The sequence below is a fragment of the Zootoca vivipara genome, chromosome 12, assembly GCF_963506605.1.
Source record: "Zootoca vivipara chromosome 12, rZooViv1.1, whole genome shotgun sequence".
Lineage (NCBI taxonomy): Eukaryota > Metazoa > Chordata > Lepidosauria > Squamata > Lacertidae > Zootoca > Zootoca vivipara.
This window is the reverse complement of record NC_083287.1, coordinates 24,559,834-24,584,680: the sequence shown is the minus strand read 5'-3', so window position 1 is coordinate 24,584,680 and position 24,847 is coordinate 24,559,834. Positions and strand designations below refer to the sequence as shown.

At 45.5% G+C, this 24,847-nt stretch overlaps 1 long non-coding RNA gene and 1 other non-coding gene across 2 annotated transcripts in view; both read left to right on the top strand.

The window, feature by feature from the left end:
• The window catches only part of LOC118092176 (uncharacterized), a 63,239-nt gene that overhangs the window by 1,484 nt on the left and 36,908 nt on the right, over positions 1 to 24,847 (top strand). The window contains exons 2-5 of the long non-coding RNA XR_004693479.2: positions 2,640 to 2,695; positions 3,710 to 3,821; positions 4,951 to 5,081; positions 11,708 to 11,852. This is a non-coding gene — a long non-coding RNA (uncharacterized LOC118092176). The remainder of the gene's footprint in view (positions 1 to 2,639; positions 2,696 to 3,709; positions 3,822 to 4,950; positions 5,082 to 11,707; positions 11,853 to 24,847) is intronic.
• LOC118092412 (small nucleolar RNA SNORD93) lies at positions 2,766 to 2,855 on the top strand. The gene has a single exon (XR_004693524.1). It is a non-coding gene; the product is annotated as a small nucleolar RNA SNORD93 (small nucleolar RNA).

Here is a 24,847-nt window from a genome sequence, read left to right as displayed (position 1 = left end):
ACAACTAGATATCATATATGCGATAGACATCCAAACTCTGCTTGAAAACCTCCAATGAAGGGGAATCCATCACCTCTCATGGGAGTCTGTTCCACTGTTCCTGTCAGAAAGTTGTTCCTGATGTTTAGTCGGAATCTCCTTTCTTGTTAACTTGAACCCATTGGTTTGGGTCTTAGGCTCTGGAGCCGTAGCTGCCAAGTCTCCTGTTTTCCCCGGGAAACCCCCGTTTTTAAAGCCGTTTTCCGCTGTCATCCCGAATGGCGAAATATCCCGTAATTGCCCCAGATTTCTTACGGTGCCGCTCTGCCCTTGTCTGGGCACCGGAAATCGGGCAGCGCCGGCACCGGAAGTTGCTTCTACGCATGTCTGGATATGCATAGAAGCAACTTCCAGTGCCGGCGCTGCTGATCCCATATTTTTCTAACCGGAACTTGGTAGCTATGTCTGGAGCAGGAGAAAACAAGCTCACTCCATGCAACAGTGTTTAAGATATTTGAAGATGGCTATTCTATCTCCTCTTGGTCTCTTTTTTCAAGCTAAACATACTCAATTCTTTCAACCATTCCTTATAAGGCATCTATCTACTTCAGCATCTTGTTCCCAGATGCCAAAGGGCATCCCTACAAGCAGAATATGAGTACCGTACTTCAGCAGTTTCCCCACTTGGCATGTTTAACAACTCATATTCAGAGACATATTTCCTCTAACCATGGAGGTAGTATAAAACCACTATGGTTAGTAGCCATGAATTTATCTACATGAATTTGTCCATCCTCCATGAATTTAGTGAATTCAGTGAATTCAGATGCCATTAGTGTATAGATTTGGCCAGTACATGTCATTTTGCTCTTACCTGCTATGAACCTGATTTGCCATTTTATCATCAGTTCACCCAGTTTGTAGAGACTTTTCTGGAGCGTTTCAGATGCAGTAGGGAGATTGCCTGTCTTGGGTTTCTTCTTGGCCTACCCTTCACTGAAATTGTATGAGCTGTTGCCTATCTTTTGGGGCCATACTTAACAAGCTGGAGAAACTCTTGGGCATCACACAAACACTGAAACAAAGCACTAAAACCAGTAATGATAACTCCAGTAGAATTTGGGTTTCTTAGCAAGGGAGGCACCAGGGAAAGCATGTGTGCCCACAGGTGCCACATCAGCCTTTCCTGATATACATCTTGATTAGAACAGTTATATTTTATCAGTTTTGCATTGCCATCATGAATGTAAACCAAATTGAAGTGCAGTTGAATATATATATATATAAATGAAATATATAAATGAACTAACCTGCCAATTTCAGAAATTTTATTACTATTTTAAATTCTGCTCCTCTACATACACTGATACAGAATGTTGGAGGCAGTCCTTGCTCTGCCTTCTCAAAGCTGGGTAAATGAGGTGCTAGGCTAGGCTATGGACAGGAGGTATAAGGGCTCTTGCCAGGGTCCTAGAGTCCCTCCTTCCTCATAAGGCTTATTGACCACTTTTCCAGCTTTGTGAAGGAGGTGGGAGAGCTCCTAAGACCCTGCCAGAGCCCTGTACCTCCTTTCCAAAGCCTGGCACCTTGCTTAGCTTAACTGGCTTGGGGGGGGGGGGTGAGCCATAGTTTCCATGTCAAAATACTATTGCAGCCCACTTGGTATGAAGCTAGAGGCTTGTGTGCCTCACTGCTTAGAACCCAGCTTGGGAGAGTGACTTGTTGACCCACAATCTACCCTATTTTATCAGTTCGACATTTACGTTTGGGAGGCTGAATAAACCCAGAACAATTGTGTCCAGACTAACAAATATATGCAGCATAAAGAACATCCACAAACCAAGCAGAGCCCTTCCACTAGCTAGCAGATTTTTTGTCTTTTCCTTCATACCTTCAGCACGATTGAATTCCAAAGCTGGGGTAATTTGGAAACTTCTCAAACAGCCTCCAACATGACAGTTGAAGAATTAGAAAAATGTGTGATCCTCTAAGAAGCAGCAAATTGCAAAATGCTTAAGAATTGCTAGGAGGATAACATTTAGCTGAGAGAGAAAGCTATTATTTACAGCACTGCAGTCTTGGTGTGCACAGCTTCTTATACTTCTTCAAATTCTAGCACAAGGAGTTTGCAGTATAAATTGCTGAGTTACTAATTTGGAACATCTCAGGAGGGTGCCATTACCATTTAAGAGAACAAGGGAAGTGTTCATGGTGAGTTCTGGCACCTCTATTTCTAGAAAGGTAGCATTGCAAGTTACTAACTACATACGGTAGTAGCAGCTCATGTTGGTGGCAGTTGCTTAGTTCTTAGTGAAACATTTGGTGTTGGCCCAAATTTTTGACGGCTTACAACTTTTATTCGAGACAGTGCTGTACAAGTTCTGCTCCGGAGGTTGCTGTAAAAGTTGTGCTACAGAGGTTGCATAAAATAAGGTCTAAGAAATAAAATTTAAAAATAGTGAGGATTTTCAGGAAGCTAATAATTTATTAAAATGGTAATTGAAGCTAAGACATAAATATGAATTCAAATCTTAAAAAAAGATGAATTTAATCACTGAAGTTTCAAAGAATGAGGATTGTATGTAAACATCTTGCATGAAGGTGGACCAACAAAATACCTTTTCAAATGTTAATCCTAGATTTCCTTTTTCTTTTTGTAGATTCTATAATAAAAGATGCAGACTTACAACATTGCCATGTCTTACTTCCATCTAAGGTATATTGCAATGTTCTTGCCTAGTATGATGTATTTCATTTTCAGTTTATGTCATTGTGAATAGAATATCTGGCCAAAGATGAAAATCATGAACTGATTCTGGATACTTCTGTAAAGTGTTATACACAGATCTGATGGCTTAAAGGATTTTCTGAGGCCAGATAGACAGATAAAGTATGTTTAAATCTACCTTTACAGTTATTTTAATTCTGTTTACTAGATTTATAGACACTTGTCCTTCTAGAAAACCTAGCTAAGTACATCTAGGTTAACTATTAGTAACCTAGGGGCAATATCACAGTTTCATAAAGTGCAAAGCAAAGGTAACTAATGAGGTACCTAATGTGGTGACCTGCTGATGTTGCTGGACTACATCGGCTTTTTCGAAAAGCAAAACCTACAGAATATATTTGAGTTAAAAGGATCTAATTCAGGAAACAAATATCTCCTAATACTAAGTTTTGCCATTGCTTTTATATTCCCGGGTTCCTTTGGAAGGAAGGGTGAGATATAACATAAATAAATTTCTGTCACACAACTCCTTTGGGCTAACTTTATTCCATAGTGGCCTGGCTGGTTCTATGTGCATCTTTGCAGAAACTGCTCCTCAAGATAATACAATTTTATGTTCCCTGTGCCCAAAGACACTAGGCCTTCTGTTAACATGATTAGCAGTCTGGCTAGCTACTTTATTCTACTTTATTACTTAATTCTGCTTCTGGAAATAATTTCCCTCTCCCTGTCTTCAATGGAGTTTGCTCGAGCTACCTCTGGACCTCCTTCTGTACTACCAGCAAATCTCTGCCCTTTCTGAGCTAAGGAAAGGGGCAATAGTTAACATAAAAAGACTATAAAAGCAGTGTAAACAGAGTGTGAGACTAGAGGATGGTCAGTATCTCATAGTAAAAGGAGTAAGTTTCAACAAGTGAAAAATGATCAAGCAGGAAATTTTGTTTTACTAAGTTAAGTTGCTAATAATTTGAGTAAACTTAAAAAAATTATTTTATTCTGGAGTTTTAGAAAGACGGAGGAGATAGTCAGCAGGATATCAAAGAGAAGTTCCTCAGTTTGGTTACCAACAGTGCAATTCTACGCAGTCTAATCGTTTAATGGGGCTTCCTACCAGGTAAGAGGGTATAGGATTGCAGCCTAAAGAAGATTACACATTTATGGAAATGTCGTGAAAAAGGATTGTTGAATGTAGGATAAACTAGAAGTAGTTTATCTACTTCTAAACTTGAAGGTGTGCCAGCAGTTGGAATTTACATAATTTGAAGCATTTTTAAGACCAAAGGAATTTGCTGGGAGAGATTTTCAGGAATAAGATTTAAGACAGCACAATATAGCAAGAGGAGCCAGGGGGAGATGGTATTTTAAAGAAATGTTTGAAGTGTGATTTTTTTAAAGTTCTGATTTTTAAATAAAATTTTGAATAATAAATTTATATCTAATATTTAAATGAATTCAGAAGACAAAAATGCATAAACATTTACTAAACTCTACTGTACTTAACCAGAAGAAATGGTAGAATATTGCTGTTTTAAAAGGGTAGTTTTATCTTTCACCACTAGATGGCAGTGTTTAGCAGAAAAGAATTTAACTTCTGCCAGAGTCTGCCGATTTCTTGAAAAATATCACTTTTACAAATATTTCAAGTTTTCATTGTTTTGTTACATGTCTCATCTGAAACATTCTTGATCATGCAAGAAGAGGGGGAGTTGCATTATATCTTTTTATATTTTCATTTAGAAATGCAGTATTAATAATGTCTTAAAAGGTAAAGGGGCCCCTGACCATCAGGTCCAGTTGTGTCCGACTCTGGGGTTGCGGCGCTCATCTCGCTCTATAGGCCGAGGGAGCCGGCGTTTGTCCACAGACAGCTTCCGGGTCATGTGGCCAGCATGACAAAGCTGCTTCTGGCAAACCAGAGCAGCACATGGAAACGCCGTTTACCTTCCCGCCGTAGCGGTTCCTATTTATCTACTTGCATTTTTTGACGTGCTTTCGAACTGCTAGGTTGGCAGGAGCTGGGACCAAGCAACGGGAGCTCACCCCGTCACAGGGATTCGAACCGCCGACCTTCTGATCAGCAAGCCCTAGGCTCAGTGGTTTAACCACAGCGCCACCTGGGTCTCTAATAATGTCTTATGATAGCTATAACTGATTGATTAATATAGCCTTTATGATTAGAAACCAATGATTTCTATTGTTTACACTGCAAAGGCATAATTAGTAGCTGGACATTTGGTTTGCAGAGCTCTCATCCTTGTAACATCACAGCTGCTCAAATGGCAGGAATGAAGCAGTCGTGAGACTGAGGCTGTGGTGGAAAATGGCTCTATCTGTGGTATCTGCACAGCTCTGAGTTCACCACTACCCCACCCAGGTAAGAAAACATCACAGCTCCACTCTACCACATGCACCACAAACTTTCTCCCTGTCATTCCCCTCTCCTCCCAGCAGGGGTAGTGAGGTGTAAAGGGAGGGGGAGGGATTGATGAGTTGTAAAGGGGTGGGTCATTTGGGGGAAGCTGTAAGAGGAAGGAGAGTTGAGCAAGGTGTAAAGGGAGGGTAGTTGGTCAGGTGTAATTGGGGTGGTAAAGGTAGCAGGTTTGGGAGAGTGGCAGTTTGGTGGGCAGTGGTGATCAAAGTGAGCACAGGTGGCAGCTCCTAGTATAAAATAACATTTGTTATACATTTGAAAAATAGTGAATAGTTGAAGTAACAGAACTTTCAAACCAGCAGAAACTGGTCCAATGGATCTGTTTCCTGCAGAACGAACAACTAACAGTGAATGTTTGGGAATTGGAATCTTTAGTTTCTAGCCGGGGCCAGATTTAGATGAAGAGAGGCTCTAGGCTACACCACTTGTGAGGCCCCTCCCAATCCCCAACCCTCATGACCAGAAGAAAATTGAAGAGTGTTATGAACAAAATTGAGTGAAGCCAAGAATGATGACGGGTATTTAAAATTCTGCAATTCACAATTACTCCTCTAAAGGACATCAGTAAACTTCATCAAAATTTGTTTGTCAAAGTTTGTCACTTTCAGTGTACAGAATGCAGACAACCACTCTCGAGACATTATGGGCCTTAATTCATTTTTAATTCTTTTGAGTCTTGAAAAACTCCTCTCTCCCAAGTTGTTAGTGACCATAAAGCTAAGAAATAGCTGAAAAATCGCTTCCACACTAGGAAAGGCAATCTGATTGGGTTCCCCCCTTGTATCTAATTTTATAAAGGTCTGTATGAGACACAGTGCTCTGCTGTAAGCCTATGGCTTTGTCTCACGTACAGGTGAAAGTGCAAAAGTTCATCAAGAAATTTCAGGTCAATATCTTCTGGGTATGTTTCCATCAACAGTTCAACACCTTGCTGAATTTCTTGCTTAGATGCTATCAGGATAGCAAGAATGGAAAACAATTGTGCAACATCACTGTACAGTACTTCTTTTTAAATTGGCTTCAAGTGCATCTAATATAGGATTAAAGGATTTTATCCTAAACTTATCTCTTAAAGAAAGTGCATCTAAGGCATCATGTGCACTTCTGTCATTTCTTTGCCATCCCCTCACTCTTTGTCTCCTTGTTTTGTGGTTAACATTTGGAAAGGTGGCTTTTGCTTGTTTCTCAAGCTCATCAAAATCCCTAATTTTCCTTAAAAAAATCCAGAAGTGAACTGTAGAAACTTGCACAAGAATTCAATAACAGGCCTGATTTCTGAATGGCTTTGCTGACCTTGTGAAAATGACCTAGCACACAGATTTATATCTCGTAAGATTTTGCAGACTTTGGCTGTGAACTAGAGCCCCACAAAAAAACTTCAAGTTGGGCCCTACAGAGTTTCAAATTGGGCCCCACTGAAGTATTGGATTTACAATTTTGGGAGAGGGGAGACTGCCTGCTGGGGGGTGGGTGGGCTGGGCAGGCCGCCTAGATTTAGAGGCTCTAGGATTCAGCCTACATAGCCTATACATACCGTAAATCTGGCACTTTCTAGCCCACTCATGGTAAACTCAGTCACCTTACTATGCAATCATTACCGTATGGAATATCCAACTGGTCCTCCCTTAGAATTTAGACACAATAATACAACTTTTCCCCAGCTGGCATAAATAATAGTTTGTTTTCCATTTCTGATTGTTATTTCATTGTGAATTTTGCAGCATTTTCTGTAATTTTATCATATACGTAATCTGCCCTGAGCCCATAGGGTGAAGGATGGACTATGAAAAAATAGACATCAAAGCTTTTGAGTGTGCATATTTAGCAAACAAACTTAGCAAAACAATTGCAATCGTATTGCAGTACTCAAAGTCTTAAGCATACAGAAATCTGGCAAAATGACTGTTGTACCTTCTGTGCTTCTGCATATATAAATGCTTTTTCAGCAGGCTTCGAGCCAGTGAAACAACTTCCCATTTATTACAGTGACCTCTTGACTATAGCTTTCTCTATATTTTTATTAAATTTTCAACAAAGGCAACAGAAATGAAAAACAATCAACAGCCACCACATACAAATACACACACACACGCATACACACAGTATCAAATCTATGCTCCCTTGCAGGAATCCCTTGCAGATGACTGCCTTGTGTGGAGATACAGTGAGGTTGTGCATCCATAGCAGCCAGCTTCTGTTTGAGGAACGAGCAAGGGAAGCAGCACCCTGCCAGGAATAGGTGGGGCAGTGACAAGCTGTAGGGAGACTGAGATGTACCTCCCCGTAGTTAGGTTGTGCATGTGGTGGTGTCCAAGGCTTGGCGAAGGATAACTACGGAACTGGAATGTAGGGCAACAGATCATCTGGCCTCGCCCCAAGAGCCATTTTCCCACAGGAAAGGATGATACAGGCATTCCTCTCAACCGTAGTCTCATGCACCTCCGTCTTCCTCGCAATGGCTGTGCAGCCGAAATCCCACAGTGCCATGAATAGCTCAGATAAGTGGCAGGATGAAGCCACCCCGATAGCCTCAGAAATTCCTCTTCACATTCCAGAAGGTTGTCTACCACTGAGTTCATCTGTTTTGAGGCGAGGTTGCACACTGCAATCAGTGCTTCTTCTTTAGTGTGTGAGACTTGTATTCGAGGGAGATGCTGGTGAATTTCCTTGACAACCAAGGGCAGTCCAACAAGCAGCCACATCCGCCATCTTGAAACAACCACTACTCCCACCGTCCCTCCTGACTATATTTTTTTCCTAGTAATTTCATGTATTAGCTTGTGTTGGGCAAGGAGCCAAAAGGTTCTGTGTGAGTTGAAAGCACTTTTTTTCTTGGGCAGGCAGTGAGGGGAGGGGGAAGAATGACTATTAACCAGTATTTCCAATAGCAGCCATTTGTGTAATATTCCAGGAGCAGCTTTTCAGGGATACAAGTGCCTGTAGTATGAGAGGAGACTGGAAAAATTCTCCATCCTGACCATGGAGTGAAGCATATTTATTCCATGATTTCAAAAATGAATGGCACTAAAACAGGTATCAGATACAAATTTAATCAGGCACATCAGTGTTGATGTTGGAATTAGACAGCAACCTCATGCAGAGTTTTCCTGTCTTTTACCCATAATGCAGGGGTAGGACAATGGGAGTTGCAGTGTTAACAACATCTGGAGGGCCATGGTCTCCCCAACTCTGTCATAAAGTTTACCCATGTTGTTTCTCCACCTTTTACCCAATCTACATGGTTCACCACTGGTGGCCGATTGTTGGTAGTTGTTGTGACAGGGGAAAGCAACATATGTAAGTAACTACATATGTAGTTAATATGCCCATGGATGGAATATACTCCTGCACAGTGAATATCAAGACTTTCAATTAAGAGTATTTCCACCCACCCACCTTATCAGGGTGACCTCTACTATGTAACTAGTCCTCCAGTTACTTTATATAGCCCCTGTTATCATTAGTTCAAATAGAACATTTATCATTCTTAAGATATAAGAATATAATAAAATCCCTGCTGCACTGGGCCAAAAAGCCCATCTAATCCAAGGCCCATCTAATCCAGCATCCTCTTCTCACTGGCCAACTAAATGGCTATGGGAAGCCTCTATGCAGGACCTGGGTTCAACACTGCACTTCTCACTTGTGATTCACCAAAGCATACTGTCTCTGGCAGTAGAGACAGAACATCATCCATAAAAGCTTATGCCATAATAAAAGTGCTAGTCTTTTAAAATGCCAGAAGACTATTGAAATAGAAATAAAATACATCACACCATAGTGGGGAGGACAGTGACCAGATATGCTGTACAAGTACAAACTGTTGCCCTCCTTCCTTGTGGTTCTTTAGCTTTAAGTTGAATTTGATCTAGTTGAGATTCCTGTGTTGCAGGGGGTTGGACTAGATGACCCCCAGGATCACTTCCTGTTCTGAACCACAAGGCCAAAGGAGGACCTGTGTGAGTGGATGCAGGGATATCAAAGAAGGAGTGATAAATTCTAGTGCTGTATTAAAAGAAAGGTGTAAACTTACAGCAAATCAGCCAACCAGGTCTCCCAGGCTTTACAGGCACGGGACAGACACTGCAGCAAAGAGATGGCTTGTCCCCAGCCAAGCAAACATTCATACATTCTTTATACACAAAAGTCGCTTTGCCCAGGACTTCACATCACTTCATCTGACCATAGAGGGCATAGGTGGCAAATAAAGATAGTTCCCCTTTCTGGGCTCAGAGCCCAGCACTCCAGGCCCACAGATAAGGATAACATCAAAGCAATCCATTTAGCGTATATCAAAGCAAGTGAATATAAACATATATGAGGTCATTGTTACAACAACTACCAATTAATTGTGGGGTTATCTTGACTACCACAATGGTGTTGCAGAGCTTCTGGAACAGTTCACCTTTGGTTCAACACACTTCCAACTCTACAACTCTATGATTCTATGAAATGGAGGATACCTTTGCAATGTATAATTCAGATATTACTGAAAGAAGAACACATATTATGTGGCTCCAGAAAGAAAACAGTAACTTAGGACATTTTAGGGATGGATCTTGGAAAGGAACCAGTGAAGGAAAACAATGTAAGAAGAAAGTGCCTTTGTGCAATAACGAACTGCTTTTCTTTCACCATTCAGTAAACAGAACTGTTCCCAATTCTGGGATGAGCATTAAGAATTTCCAGGGCAGAGGATGAAGGGCGCCTCTGCCAATTCTAGAACAGTTCCTAAACTGTATTGTGAACAAACTGAAGCTTTACTTAAGCCTTGCTGCTGGAGGACCAGCTGAATGCATCACAGAATTCTAAAGCAATAGCTTGTCTGCAGTCCAACTAAACAGTTTGGTGACAGTTACCTTTCAGAACAATGTGCTTCATAATGTTTACTCTACTTGCCCTATGGGCTAAGGGGAGGGCATGTCAGGAACATTTCAATGCTTGTTGCACACGCCCCGCCCCCCCAATCCTATATATAACAGCACCTGCAGCACAAGCTATTAACATTTTTCTTTGAAAAGACATTGTGTTGGACCATACTTCAGTTCCAATCAGTGGGGATGGTTAGTCATGACAAGTCCTATTGTTTTTAATTTAAACTCCATGTAGCTAATAGTCTGGAGCACGGGTGTCAAACACAAGGCCCGGGGGCCAAATCCGGCCCGCCAGACCTTGTCATATGGCCCGCCGAGCGCCCCAGCCAGTGGGACCCAGCAGCGGGAACTTGCTGCTGAAGCGCCACACCGACAAAGCACCGACAAACAGCTGGGGCCGGGGGGGATAGAAAGGCGGCCGGAGCAGTGCTGCGTGGAGCGCCCCGAGCCACAGCAGGAGAAGGAGGAGGCAGCTTGCCGGGTCAGCGCCCGGCAACGCTGCACGGAGAGTCCCGAGCCTCTGCGACGCAGCAGTGCTCTGTAGCACTTTGAATCCTCCTCCTCCTGCCATGGCTCGGCGCCTGGAAACGGCTGCTGCTGCTGCTGCTGAAGCACAGACAAAGCACCCAGCAGCGCCGCGTGGAGGAGGAGGAGGATTCAAAGTGCTACAGAGCACTGCTGCGTCCCAGAGGCTCGGGACTCTCCGCACGGCACTGCCGGGCACCGACCCGGGTAGCCACCGCCTCCTCCTCCTCTTGCCTCACCTCCTCCTCCTCCTGCCGCGGCTCAGCCTCATGAACGTGAGCTCAGCAATGGCTCAGCCTCATGAACGTGCAACTCTGAGGCTTTACGCACTTCTCCTAAAACGGACACCCGCTGCCTCACGCTGCACGGGAAATGCTTTTTGCCCCTGGGTCCCTTCGCGCTCTTTTCTGGCGCTGAATCAAGGCGGCGACCCCCCCTTCCCTTTCTTTCTTCCACTCTCTCGTTCTTATTCTTTCTTTCCCTCTCCTTCCTTCCTTCTTTATCTCTGTCTTCTCTCCCTCTTTCTTTTTCTTTCCTTCTTTATTCCTTCTTTCCTACTCTTCTTTCTCTCACCTCTTTCCTTCCTCTCTCCCTCCTGCTCCCTCCTTTCTTTCTTTCTTTCTTTCTTTCTTTCTTTCTTTCTTTCTTCCTTACTTCCTTCCTTTCTTCCTTCTGTCCTCCCCATCTTTCTTCCTCTCCCTCATTCTTATTCTTTCTTTCCCTCTACTTCCTTCCTTCTTTCTCCCTTTCTGTCTTCTCTCCCTCTTTCTTTTTCTTTCCTTCTTTATTCCCTTCCTTATTTCCTACTCTTCTTTCTCTCCCCTCTTTCCTTCCTTCCTCTCTCCCTCCCACTCCCTCTTTTCTTCCTTCCTTATTTCCTTCCTCCCTCCCCTCCCCTCCCTCTCCCTCTCCTCAGAAACATAGGATGCATCTACTTGCCATTATTCTGACTATGTTTCTGCTTTCAGAGCTAGTTATTACTTACATTATTACAAAAAACAGTAATAATTGAATGCAGTGACAATAATTTATGATAATAAAGAATGGACACATAGTCCTACAGATACAACCGGCCCTTTGAGGGTGACCAAACTGCTGATGCGGCCCCCGATGAATTTGAGTTTGACACCCCTGGTCTGGAGCAACCTCTTGCTTTATCTTGACATTTAGGAAAGGCACTTCAAAACATCCCCATCTGTCCACCTTTGAAATCAAGAAAGGACTCAAACTGGGGGTGAAAACAAGGTTGGCATTTTGACCCTCATCATTGGATGTACAAACTACCAACATCCTGTACAAGAACTGAATGTGTAAGGTACAGATGACTTTTAAAACAATTATTACGAATTGTTTCTCAGGGTAGCATTGTTGGATATTGGTCCTGCTGGTTTTACAGATGGTTTTAATGTACTTCTGCTGTTTTAACTTTCAACAGCACCACAATGAATGGTGCATAGTTTGTAATTTTTTAAAAAAAAATGGCAAAGCTCTTCTCTGAGGGAGGGCTCTGTAAGAAGTTGGGGGAAAGATGTTGCAAGATTCTTGTAAGAATTATGGAATTGGTTAATAGAATGCAGGGCAGTTGCACCCCAGTGCAGTGTTCCTTGGCTGCTTTTGATATTGTCTATTTACTATTTATTTCATGTAAGTAGAGGGAGGGGGAGCTGTAGGTGAATTCTTCTCTATGTGAAGAGTTGCTCCTCTCTTGAAATGAATTAGCAAGCTGGACCTGCACCAACTTCATATGTGCAACAGTGACTGGGAAAATCTTCTTGTAGTAGCCTAAACTCTTTCAGAAATAAATTGGAGGAAAGACTAAACAAGCCGTTGTCTCAAGTAAACCTCTTGGCTACAACAAAGAGTTAAGTGGAGATACTTGAAGCCTGCTGAAACAAAGTGTACCTTTGAAGTGTGGACAACAAGGAACTTTCCTGATCTCCACCCCCTCTTAAAAAAAACCCTGCCTTGGTTAAAATGATATTAAAATATGCATGTGCTCTATAAACATATAAAAAGCCATCCTGACTGAAAAATTGCCAAATCTAAATTGGGTCAGATTGACTACACCTATAGTTCTTTTGTTCCAGCAACTTATACTGACGCTGCCGAGCCTATATGATATTGGCCTCTTGTGTTCATGAGCATGACATTTGATTTCAGTTAGTCATCTTTGTCCCTATCCTTCCCTACTCTAGTGTTTAATCTGTTAGGTATTTAATATTAATTTTGCTCTCTGTCCTAGAGCAGTTAAGGATGCCTGGGACTCAATTGCAAGTTAGTTAATTCACATCACTTAACATACTGCCTTTTGAGGTGACATACAAAAGATAATTAACTGCATATATATATGTAAGGATAATTTAGCTTTATAAACCTAGCAGTAGCTTTCAGCATGAAGGAAGAATGCCAAACTACTGCTTCTTGTTCCTCTGATCTCTCAGCAATGGCAGTCAATAGCTAGATGGAAAAGAGCTCTCAACTAGAGCTGTATTATATTTGCTCTGACCTGTCAATATAATAAGCTTGTCATAATGTGATTTGGCATAATAATCTGCCTTGCTGTCAAAATCATGGTGAACAAGATCTAATCTAATGTCCACTTGGAAGGCTTCTATGAGAATCTGTTACATTCTTACTACTGTATAAGGATAGCCAATTAATGTTGGACCTTCCAGATGCTGTTGGACCATCAGCCCCACATAGCATGTCCAAAGATCAAGGATGGTGGGAGATAGAGTCCAACATCTGGAGGGTGCCAAGTTGGCAACCCATCCTTTAGTAGCATAAACTCAATGGCAAAAATGCAGTGAAAACACCGTATGTTCTACTAGCAATGGTGCTGGTGGGGAAAATGTGAAGTTTATGTGGTTTGAAGTAGAAGGAAAATTAAAGGAGTTTGAGGACAGAATATATTCTATTTCTACAACAAATTTTCCTCTGAAGTCAGTCTTGCTGCTTTACAGCATAAGATTAATTTAACAGGGTTGAGCAGGACAACATACAAAACGTTACTCTGGATAATTCAGCATTGAACAAACTAGTTCCATAGACCACTATATAGATCATTAAATAATGAGCAACAATGATATTCCTAATGAGAACCCCTAATTTATAGAGAAACATTCTTCTGTAGTGTTTTATTTGAAGTATAAATGAGTCATCTACCCCGATTCCTAATATGTTTTTAAAAAGACACAAAGTTGGCATTATATTGGAAATCTAAAAAGCAAGCATGTGTTCAAGAATGTAATTCAGGAGCAAAATGCAAAAATCTTCTTGACTAATTAGAAACGCACCGTCTGGCAGAAAGACAGATTACTCCTACTATAAGTCTGACACTAGGAATGATAGTCCTGATTACAGGCAAGCATGTCAGGACTGCTTTCGCACCACCCCTCTACCCACACTGAGATGATAACTTCCCAGCCCATGTTAGCACGGTACAATACTGTATATTCCTGCGTATAAGACTACTTTTTAACCCAGGAAAATCTTCTCAAAAGTTGGGGGTCGTCTTATACGCCGGGTCGTGGTTCTTATACGGCGAGTATATCCCAAACTCTATATTTTAACTGGAAAAGTTGGGGGTTGTCTTATACGCCCAGTCGTCTTATACACCGGAATATATGGTAAGCTTCAGAAGTCATGGAGTGACTACTGCAATTTTCCCTATGGATTCATTGTAGTCTTAAACTACTGTGAGAGAGCCAGGATGTGAGGGACAGGGGATACCGGGAGGTCCCTCCCATCTTGAGCTCCAGCCCATCCCCGAGCGCTGGGGAAAGCAGGGAGAGTTCCACCTCAAGTGGAGAAGCAGGAAGTGGTGTCCGAGGCTCAGGCAAGGTAGCGGAGCCACTGCCCAAGGGGGAACAGGAAGGGGGGAGCAAGGGGGGAAGGCTGATCCCGCCGACCCCAGAATTGCGCAAGAAACGTCGTGGGAAGAGGCTGGGTCTCCCCAAGCTTTTATGCTGGAGGAAAACGCGCCAACCTCCATTCGGAGGTACTGAAGAAGACTGACAAGATGTGCCACTCTCTGTAAATAGCACTGCCTTTAGCACTGTAAATACACAGCACCAATAAAAGGATAAAATGCAGAGCTGTGTGGAGTCGTTACTCTGAAGTAGCCCACCCAGGCCACTGTGACAGCTACCTCCGAATCTCTTTTTGGGCTACTTTGGAGTTGCCAGGATGAGCGCGCAAGAGGCGGAGAAATGGCGGCAGATCACGGAGAAAGCCCAGCAGGACCTGCAACAACTGGCGTTGCAGCCACAGGGAGAATTAAAAGCGGCCAAAGAGGAAACGCGAAAAAGCCAGGAGGAGAGGCAGAATCTCATTGACCAGGTGAGAACACTACAGGATAAAGAGCAGCAGCTAAGAACGCTAGCGGTGGAGCTCCAAAACAAGTTGGATGCGGAGAAAAACAAGGGCGGGGGGGCCAACTCCAAGTACTGCCGGGAAGGAGAGCGGGGACCCTAGTAAGCAAGTTCAACGGGGACCCAAGGGAATACCAGGGCTTTGAGACTGAGATATTATACGCCCTTGAGCTGCACAATGATGAGTTCCCTGATGATGCGCACAGAGTAGCGTTTATAGTGGAGCATCTTAGCGGAGCAGCAAGGGAGTGGCTCAGACCGTTAATCGCGGCAAAAAACCCTTGCATGAAGAATGTCAAATTATTTCTAGAAGCTTTAAAAGTAATGTATGCGAGTGACAGTCATATGGACCATACCAAAGAGGAACTTCATAATTTACGCCAGGGGGAAATGACAGTGCGCGAATATTGGGCGAAATTCACCATGCTGGTGCACAAGCTGGGGTGGGAGCTTCACTCTCCTCCGATGGAAGCTGCGTTCTATTTGGGACTGCATGAGGATGTGAAGGATGAGCTCTCGAGAGGTCCGAAGCCCAGTAATATGGATGAGTTGAGTAAAGCGGCTCTGGCGGTGGGGGTGAGGCAGGAATCTCGGTGGAACGACAAGCAGACAACGCGCGTAACACGGCCTTGGTTCCCACGGTCGCAGCAGAAGCCACTCCCCCAACAGCCGTCCCAGGCCACGCCTGGGGCCGGGGCAGACCAGGAACCCATGCAAATTGATAGCGCGCGGGGGGGGGGCTTTTCAAACCCCAGCGGCGCCAAGACGCAAGGAGGGAAGGGGCGGGAACTGCTTCCTCTGCAACTCCCCTCAGCATCTCATCAGAAACTGCCCCCACCGCAGGGAATGGCAAGGGAAGGCGGGAACGGTTGTGCCCTCCCCCACTGACGCAGCACCACAGCAGGGAAACAAGACAGCCTGGCTGCAGGAGACAAGGGGCAGCAGCCAGGCGCGATCGGCAGACAAAAGCCCCAGCCCACCCACCCGCACAGCGAGGAGCAGCGCCAGCCCACCCACCCCCCCAGAGCAGGGGTGGTTCTAGAAGTAACGCTAATGCTCCCTAATGGATATCCCCTGACGGTCTTAGCCTTAATCGACTCGGGCGCCTCGGCGAACTTTTTTCCCAGAAACTTTGCAGAAGCGCACCAGATCCAACTTCTGCAGCTGGACTTTCCCCTGCACGTCTCCACCATTGATGGCAGGGAGTTGCTGGGAGGGGCCATCACCCATCAGACCCCCCCCATGAGAATGACGGTGGGACGGCACTCAGAGACACTGGCATTCAATGTCACCACCATCTCAGACCCCCCCCCATCGTCTTGGGCATGAGCTGGCTGGCGCGCCATGACCATCAGTTGGCACCAGAGATGCATCACGTTTGGATCGGACTTTTGTCTAGAACATTGCATGCAGCGCCAACCAGGGGAGGGGCCGCCGATAGCCACGGTGGCCACCATGCACGTCAAGGGGAGAGAGGCGATACCCAAACCGTATTGGGACCTGCAGGAGGTCTTTAGCGAAGCGGAGTCCGACCACCTACCCCCGCACAGGTCCTTTGACTGTCAGATCAACCTGGTGCCAAGGGCCACGCTACCCCCAGCCAAGCTGTACTCCATGTCAGACCAGGAACTGGAGGATCTGCGTGCGTTCATCGACAAGAACCTCAAGAGGGGGTTCATCAGAGAAAGCAAGGCAGCAGGGGGGAGCCCGGTCTTCTGGGTGGACAAGAAAGACACGCAACAGCGCCGTCTGGTGGTGGACTTTAGGCGCCTGAACAGCATGATGGAACCGGTGGCTTTCCCAATGCCCAGAGTGGACGATCTGCTGACAGCGGCACGCAGGGGCAAGATCTTCACCAAGCTCGACCTGAGGGGGGGCGTACAACTTGATCAGGATCAGGGAAGGCGATGAGTGGAAGACCACGATGTTCACGCCTCTGGGCTCTTTTGAATATCTGGTGATGCCCTTCAGTTTGCAAGGGGGCTCAGCATGCTTCCAGGCCTTCATGCACCACGTACTGGGGTCCCTCCTCTTCAAGAACTGCTTGGTCTTTTTAGATGACATCCTTATTTACTCCAATGACCCAGTGCAGCATGTAAAGGATGTCAGGGAGGTGTTGCAGCGCCTGAAAGAGCACCACCTGTATGTGAAGCTGGAGAAGTGCAAGTTTCACACCAAGGAGGTGGACTTCCTGGGCTACAAGCTGTCAGACAAGGGGCTAGCGATGGACAAGGACAAGGTGCAGGCCATCCTGGACTGGCACAGCCCCAGGACGCGCAAAGATGCCCAACGCCTCCTAGGCTTCGCCAACTTCTACAGGAAGTTCATCAAGAACTTCTCTCGCGTGACGGCTCCCATCACTGACTGCCTGAGAGGCAAGCAGAAGTTCAGGTGGACACCGGAGGCGCAAGCAGCGTTCGAAGGCCTCAAGAGGGTGTTCGCCTCAGACCAGAACCTGTTCCACGTGGTGCAGGACGCACCCCTACGTGTCGAGACCGACGCGTCGGACCGAGCGGTGGGCGCGGTCTTACTGCAACTGGATGCCAACAGAGAGTGGAGACCCTGCGCCTTTTTCTCCAGAAAGCTGACCCAGCCAGAGTGCAACTACACGGTGTTTGATAAGGAACTTTTGGCGATCCATTCTGCGTTTCGACACTGGAGACACTTCCTGGTGGGCGCCAAGCACCCCATTCAGGTGTGCACGGACCACAAGAACCTGGAGTTCTGGAGAACGCCCAGGGTGCTCAACCAGCGGCAGATACGGTGGGCAGAGTTCTTCTCGCACTTCAACTTCTCCATCCACTACATACCGGGGGAGCAGAATGTCAGGGCGGATGCCCTCTCCCGCAAGCCGGAGTACATGGAGGAAGAGTTGCCACCAGCACCCCGACACGTGTTTCCCCCGTCGGCATGGTCCTGCGGAGCAGCAGTGGTGAGCGAGGCAGAACTCACAGCACTGACGGCAGCAGATGAGTTTGCCAACCGCATCTTCAGAGATCTGCGAGGGGGGAGGGAGCAAGCAAAAGACTGCAGAACGAAGGGGGTTGCTTTTTTACAGGGGAGCCCTGTACCTGTCCACCACCCAGCTCAGAGGTAAGGTCCTCAAGCAGATGCACGACAACCCAACGGCGGGTCATTTTGGAAGGGACAAGACCACTCAGTCATGAGACACTTCTGGTGGCCAGGGGTGCGGGAGGATGTTCGGGACTATGTAAGGGGCTGTGACACCTGCCAGCGAGCAAAGGTAGTCAGAGCAGCACCAGCAGGGTTGCTGGAGCCATTAGCCACACCGCACAGGCCGTGGGAAGTAGTGTCCATGGACTTCATCACCGACCTGCCTTCTTCCAGGGGCAAAACAGCAGTGTTGGTGGTGGTGGACCTCATGTCCAAAATGTGCCATTTTATACTGTGTGCCAGGGCGGTCTCCGCAGAAGAGACGGCCAAACTGTTCGTTGACCACGTATTCAGACTGCATGGATTACCCTTAAGGGTTATTTCAGACCGAGGCCGCCAATTTGTTTCCAGGTTCTGGCAGCGGCTCATGAACCTCCTGCAGGTGGAGGTCAGCTTGTCGACGGCTAGGCACCCGCAGACCAATGGACAGGCGGAGAGGGTCAACGCCATTTTGCAGCAGTACCTGAGATGCTACGTCAGCCAGAGGCAAACGGACTGGTTGGATCGCCTGCCACTGGCAGAATTTGCCTACAACAATGCAGTGCACGTCTCCACAGGGCTGTCGCCCTTTAAGGCCAACTACGGGCACGACCTCAGATCTTTCCCAGAGAGGGAGAAGGAGGAGGAGGAGGAGGGCCCACAGGCAGAGGATTGGGCGGAGGAACTGGAGACGGTGCACCAGCAGCTCAGAGAGCACTTGGAGAGGGCCAAGGAAGCGTACAAGAAAGGGGCAGATCGCCACAGGCGACCGGGGGAGGTCATCAGGGTGGGGGACAAGGTTTGGTTGTCCTCGGAGGGCCTTCCCACCAGAGGGCGGTGCAAAAAGTTGGCGCCCAGAAGGTTGGGCCCCTTCACGGTCACGCAACAGGTCAATCCGGTAGCCTTCAGGCTGGAACTGCCGGAACACATGAGGGTGCACCCAGTATTTCATAGATCGCTGCTGTCGCCGTACAGGGAAAGCAGCCGGTTCCAAGGAAGCGAACAGCCCCCCGAGGGAGGGGGGAGAGGGGAGGCAGGGAGCAACTCAATGAAGCCACGTCCATCCTTGATTCACGAAGAGGGGTGGGGGGCCTGGAGTACCTCATGGCGTGGGAGGACGCCCCGCCGTCCCAGAATGCATGGGTACCAGCCACGGAAATACAGGAGGAATTCTTGGTGGAAGAATTCCACGCCCTCTTCCCCCACAGGCCCAAGCCCTGGCACATGGAAAGGGATGGAGAGGGGAAAGGGCCGGAGGAAGAGGTCGCAGAGAGCAGTTCTCCATGGCGGTGGGAAGCGGAGTTTGAGGATCCTGAGGAAGAGGTGTGGGTTTCTCCGAGGTCCACCACGTCAGAGGCAGGGGAGGACTGGCAGCATATTTTTACTCCCACCAGCTCTGACGCAACGGACTTTTTGGGCTTTCCGTCTTCTCAGGGGGAAGGAGGAAGCTTGCTGGATTGGGGGGAGGTTTTCACACCCACGGGCTCTGACAACACGGATTTTTTTACGTTTTCAGTCGTCCCCGGCACCCTCGGGGCCCCTAGGGAGGGGAGAAGGAGAGCCTGGGAGGGGGGTGGATGTGAGGGACAGGGGATACCGGGAGGTCCCTCCCATCTTGAGCTCCAGCCCATCTCCGAGCGCTGGGGAAAGCAGGGAGAGTTCCGCCTCAAGTGGAGAAGCAGGAAGTGGTGTCCGAGGCTCAGGCAAGGTAGCGGAGCCACTGCCCAAGGGGGAACAGGAAGGGGGGAGCAAGGGGGGAAGGCCGATCCCGCCGACCCCGGAATTGCGCAAGAAACGTCGTGGGAAGAGGCTGGGTCTCCCCAAGCTTTTATGCTGGAGGAAAACGCGCCAACCTCCATTCGGAGGTACTGAAGAAGACTGACAAGATGTGCCACTCTCTGTAAATAGCACTGCCTTTAGCACTGTAAATACACAGCACCAATAAAAGGATAAAATGCAGAGCTGTGTGGAGTCGTTACTCTGAAGTAGCCCACCCAGGCCACTGTGACACACTATATATAATTAGTAAAAGAAAGGAGAGCAGGGGCCTCATAGGCAGACCTGATCAGTCTTCTCTAATATGGTGAGATGTATTATGTATTTCTACTTAAACAATAGTAATCATTTCTAAATTTCCATGTATGCAAATTTGTCCCCTCTCTTTTTGGGGAGGATGCATTTCCTCTTGGCAGTGTGTAAGCGGACATCCTCTGTAGAAGTTTCAAGTGTCAAATAAGACATCTATATCTATAACATTTGTACTTTCTCAAGCCTTCAGACTATTTCAGAATTCACAGCAGGACACAGCCAATCCTTCTGCACACAGCATTTTCATGGTTGAAATATTCTCCCAGTCACTTTTAGCTCTTTTAGCACTATGAAGGAAGACGTATGCGTACCTGTATATTTTGCCTTGAAGGGCAAATAGCAGTGGGGGGAGTGATGTAAACCAGAAGGGTGAGACAGATAGGGAGTGGGGAAATTGCAAACTCCCCCAGCTACAGCATTCCTCTGCCCTGTAAATGAGAGCACACCTGGGCTTTAGATAAAGTGGTTAAAATACCTTTGGTCCCCCCCCCCCTCCAAGAAAACATTTTAAATCCCTAACATGTAGGATTTCAGCCATAAATATTACTGTACCTCTTTGTAGCGGGAAGTGACACAGACTCTGATTTCATGGGCTCACCAGTTCACTAAGCCAAGCTAACTCTCTCTGTCTCTGTCTCTGTCTCTGATTGGCCAGAAAGAGCCAAAGGACACACACCCTCCATTGACAGCAGAGAGAGCATTTAAAAGCCAGTGTTCCCTTGCAGCTTTGTTCCATCTCATTACAAGGGATCTAGGCCACGTCTCCCAAACCACCAGGAAGTTGATTCTCCTCATGCCCTATTCAGACTAGATATAGTATACAAAAGTGGACAGGTCAGAATTCAGGGGCAGCTCATCCCATTTTGCTGCCTGAGGAGAAATGGGAAGGTGCTGCCTTCCCTGTCGCTCCCCAACCAAAGTTTTGCTTACCAGAAGGGGCACCACCCAGCAGGATTCCTCCACCAAAAACAGCTGCTTCCACCCATTCCGTGGGCTGGCCCTACCAAGAATAGTTTAGTTGTGGAGCCACAGTGCTCAACTTATTTTGTATTCTGTTTGACCTGTTGCCTGCTTTCCCCCACCTGTTATTTCTAGTAAAGTTCCACAATTGAGCTACTAGAATCAGTGTGTGATTGCCCCTCAGGCTTTGGGAATCCTCACATCCTCACCCTTTGGTTCCACACTATTGTAAGTCAAAGGCCAGAGTGGTAAAACCAGAAATTTGCCTTATTCTCTCAGGAAGAAACAGAGGGCTGGAGAGCTGGCTTTATGTTTGTGCAAATTGCAAAGGATTGGTTGGAGCCGTGGTGTGTGCTGGTCTAGGATTCTTGTCTTTAACAATTACTGGTACTTGGATGATGATGATGATAATTACTTATACCCCGCCCATTTGGAAGCCACTCTGGACGGCTTCCAACAGGATATTAAAAACACAATAAAACATCAAACATTGAAAACTTCCCTAAACAGGGCTGCCTTCAGATGTCTTCTAAAAGTCATTGTTTCTCTCTTGTTTCTAGGGCTGAAGGTGACTAAAAAAAAAGAGTGGTGGCAGCAACTACTGTACTAGATAGTAAGATCTGACTGCCAGCAGGGCTGTTAGGCAAGGAAGGGGATGTGAGAGGAAGGGGATATTTTCCCACAGGGAAAATATAGATAAGGAAGTTCCAGATAGCTGAGGCTATATTATAAGAACTGCAGCTACCATCAGCATATGAATATGCAGAAAATTCCCTTTATACCCTTATCTAAGACCAAAATTACAGAGTGCTCAAAAAGTAATTGCAAACCATAATTAGCTATTGTAACAAGTTTTCACACCACACAAAAAGCAATGGTTTCTGTTTATACAAATGGATTAGTTTTCAGCCCAGTGCTGTCTGTTCCATATATTTTGTAATTTAAGAAATTAAAGATTCTCTAGCTGTTAATATATCATTATTATGATAACCAGATTCCAATAATTATAGTGGAGCAAAGATCCTTGCTTGTTAAAAGGGATATTAGTGTTAAAAAATACACAAGTTTCATTTATTTACCAGCTCATGTGCCGTAGAAATTAGTCATAACCAGTGTTCTTAATACACATATACTAGGCATACAAGGTGGGGGTGGGGGATTTATTGCACACAGCATTGTTTGACTCAAGTCCACCTTGTGCTGCAAAAGAAAAATGGTTTTGGACAAAATGAATAGTGTCTGAAACATGCATATAGAAATGACAAAACACATACAGTCATACCTCGGGTTACAGACACTTCAGGTTGTGTGTTTTTGGGTTGCGCACCGCGCCGAACCCGGAAGTACCGGAACTGGTTACTTCCGGGTTTCGGCACTCGCGCATGCACAGAAGTGCTAAATCGTGACCCGCGCGTGCGAGCATGCCACCCGCACGGATCACGTTTGCAACCCGAGCGTCTACTGTACTGAGTTTTGTGACAATATTGGCTATGAGAGTTTCACTCACTCAAAGTATTTTCTCTTTCATGTGACCACCTATAGTACAATGAGTTGGTACTGTGAGGTGATTTGATGCTACATAGATTAATCCACTGGGAAACTTCTCAAGCCAACATGAAAAGTTTCCATCTATTCAGCTTAAGAGCTGGCTGCTGCTGTGCATTTTGATGTTTCCATATGGCATCAAAACATTGTGCTGCAGCATTCTGTATGGTTTTAAACAATATGGCAAGGCTATCCTTGTATGACGGTTACAACAAAATCTATTTTAATGGGGAAAGCACCTGTTTTGAATCTTCTAATCCCGTGATTTCAAATCTGATGATTTCAAATGTTAATTTTACAGTTTTTCAAAATATATGATGGGTTGCTGTATTCTCTTTGAATACATATTTAAAAAGCTAATCTAATTGACACTGTCCTTAGAAGTGGACATAAGTGCAGGGGGTCTTGGAAGTCTTACCCCTCATCGGAATGCATCACTTAGAAAGCATTGTAGGAAAAAACAATTTTTCTACCTTGGCCTAAGGAAGTCTCTTTCTGTTATGATGTGGATCCAGGAGAAGGGAGATAGGACAAAGCAGGTGGATGGAAAGCTTATAAACAGTGCAGAAAAACTCATATTCTTTGAGTAGCTCCTCGCTTTCATCATAATAACCCGACACTTTCTGCTCCAGCTGTAAGGAACTCTGTGGGCTGGGCTGACTAATCAAGGCCCTCCAGATGAAGTATAATTCCTGTCATCTGTGACCATTGGCCTTGTTGACGGGGGCTGATGGGAGCTGGAGGCCAACAATATTTGGACAGCCATAGGGTAGTTAGGCCTGCTATAGGCCCTATTGTCAGCAGTGAAACTGGGCAGTGCATTTTGGCTCATGTATTTGTGCCTATACAGTACATACAGGAATAAATTGGCAGCGTATAGGCTCTAATTAGCAATTAAGCACAAAAGAACAAACCGCAACATGGAAGGGGCAGTAATAGCAGCAACCACTATTTTAACTTCTTGAAGTTATTTATGAGGCTTGAGCTGGGGGAACAGGAAAATTCCCATCTCGGGTTTTGGAGTGGCTAAGCAGTAGGAATGTTGTGAAATTTGACTAGAATGTGGGAGGATTACATCAGGGGTGAGGACCCTTATGAGCTTGAGGCCTACATTCCCTTATGGCAACTTTCCGATAGCCACATGCCAGCTATAGGCAGAGTGTGAGGCCAAAGTGAGCAGTGCAATGAATATTCATTTCCCCTTTGTAAAGTAGGCTAGCTTGTACACACTCAGGTTTCATGAATACTGAACTACTTATGCACTAATGGAAAGGAGTCCATTCTGCACAACATCTAAGAATTAGTTTAATTAGACACTAATGGCAACTTTATCTAAATTGTTAGAGTAATTTTTAAAAATCCCCTCTAGTGCAATTTGGTGTAGAGATTTACAGTGTTCTACAATCCTTAGCAATCACTAATTCCCTGGGCAGCTCCCCAATCGCTAAGAATCTAAAACCAAGTTAAAATCCCCAGATGGCTTATGTTTTGCACATTAGAAGATCTTGTTCTAATTTTAATTTCCCTTTGCTTTGCTTTCTTCCTCACCTGTTTGTTCATTCTAATCCTGGCTTTGACGCAAAAGCAGGATTACCAGAAAGCAAAGCACATGTGCTCAAGAAGTGCATAGTTCAGGCCAGGAATTTGAGCTGTGGAGTACCAATACTCTATCAGATATAGTGCCTTGTGATGTTACAGGAACACATTTTGGAATAAATATAGGATGAGTTCTAATTACATCTGATTACTCAGCATTCCACTGTTGTTTTGAGATGCTTTCTGAAAGGTTTTTTTTTGGGGGGGGGTGCTTTCCACAAAATGAAACAGAACATCAGACACATTACTCATCTATAAAGAAAGAGAATTTAGACTTTTCAACATCCATCTCATTTTTAAGAAATCAGTGCTGTTACCTGAGATACAGTAAAATGGACTCCTATTTGGTGTTTAAAGAAAAAGTATCCATGTGAATGGGATTCCATGTGCACCTGCCCTTTCTTAGAGATGGAATTACACAAGTTTTGTTCCTATTTATGAAACCATTTGGTACATGATCATGAAGCTGGATGGCTTTCCTCCCATTGCATGCCTGCTCTTGGTTTCTTTCTTCCACATGATTTTCCTGGAGAGACCAACTGGAACATGTTCAGCCAATACATTTTTCAATAGCTTCCAGACCAACTTAGTTCCT